General features: G+C 31.5%; 1 protein-coding gene across 2 annotated transcripts in view; it reads right to left on the bottom strand.

The window, feature by feature from the left end:
• Positions 1-740: 740 nt before the first annotated feature.
• LOC125030737 (CDK-activating kinase assembly factor MAT1-like) overlaps positions 741-1090 on the bottom strand; it is a 10210-nt gene continuing 9860 nt past the window's right edge. For both annotated transcript variants that reach the window (XM_047620992.1, XM_047620991.1), the window contains one exon: positions 741-1090. This exon is cut by the window's right edge and continues 272 nt beyond it. The gene's annotated coding sequence lies outside the window, so the exon portion shown is untranslated.

The raw sequence follows: 1090 nt of genomic DNA, 5'->3' as shown, positions 1-1090 counted from the left end.
AGTATAAACTTCCTGATTCTTTAAAACAAAGTAACCTCAAAACCTCATGGACATTTGTTATCATGATCCTCACTAGCAACATCCTGGAAAAACAACAACTACTAATACTACCTGTGCCCCCACTATCACGCACGAGAAAGAGCTCTTGGAGAAAACTAAGTGAATATAGGTTAATGTTATGATAATCTTATTTTTGTTTGACACCTTCATTTCAGTTGTGTTTAAAATTTATAGGCTATTTGAAGCCATTTATATATCTTATCTGTACTGAGACAGATACATATGGGCGTGATATAATACTAGTATATATGTACACATATTTTTTTCTAGCATACATTTTGTTATCAACATTAGTGTATGATATGAAACTTGTATAGGGTGAATGCTAATTACCATTACATAGATAACTGCTTTTTCATGCAAACAGCAGATTTATTGATAATTGCACTGCCTTGTGCACCTGGCAGTATGTCTTGCACCTTCGGTGCTAGTACTGTAGATTTCGATTACACTTTAATCTGGAATTAATTTTATGACACGCACAGAAGACGCCTCATGATATATTTAGGGAATAATACTCATACATATATGTATATTTATAAACAATATATATAGAGTTATATTTATCTCTCTATATATTTAGATAGATAACAGCAACATATTGATATAGATTGGAATATGTATAAAATGAGAATTCCTTCTTTAAAATTATTGATTAGTTAGGAAAATAAAACTTCCAATGAAAAACTATACTTTGTTATTGTTTTTTAGCCTCCAGTAAAGAAACATAGACAGCACTGATACGGAAGTTTACCCTTTTGTTTTCTCAAGTGCTCTAAATTAACTCTTGTATGAAATTCATTGCTGCATAAAAGATACTGAGGTATATTGTATGTTGTAATTGTATATTGTACACTTAACATCCAACCTGACATGCGGATCATATTTCAACCAGGAAATAAATTTACCTAAAAGAAACGCAAAGTATTGCAGTGTTTTCTTTGGCAGTTTTGTGGTTACTTTAAACCTCTCTGTAGACACTGCTTTCATAAATCATCTAAACACACTGGAGAAATATCTGAAAGCCCCA

The sequence above is a fragment of the Penaeus chinensis genome, chromosome 11, assembly GCF_019202785.1.
Source record: "Penaeus chinensis breed Huanghai No. 1 chromosome 11, ASM1920278v2, whole genome shotgun sequence".
Classification (NCBI taxonomy): domain Eukaryota; kingdom Metazoa; phylum Arthropoda; class Malacostraca; order Decapoda; family Penaeidae; genus Penaeus; species Penaeus chinensis.
Note: the sequence above shows the minus strand (reverse complement) of the source record. Positions and strands in the feature narration are given on the sequence as shown.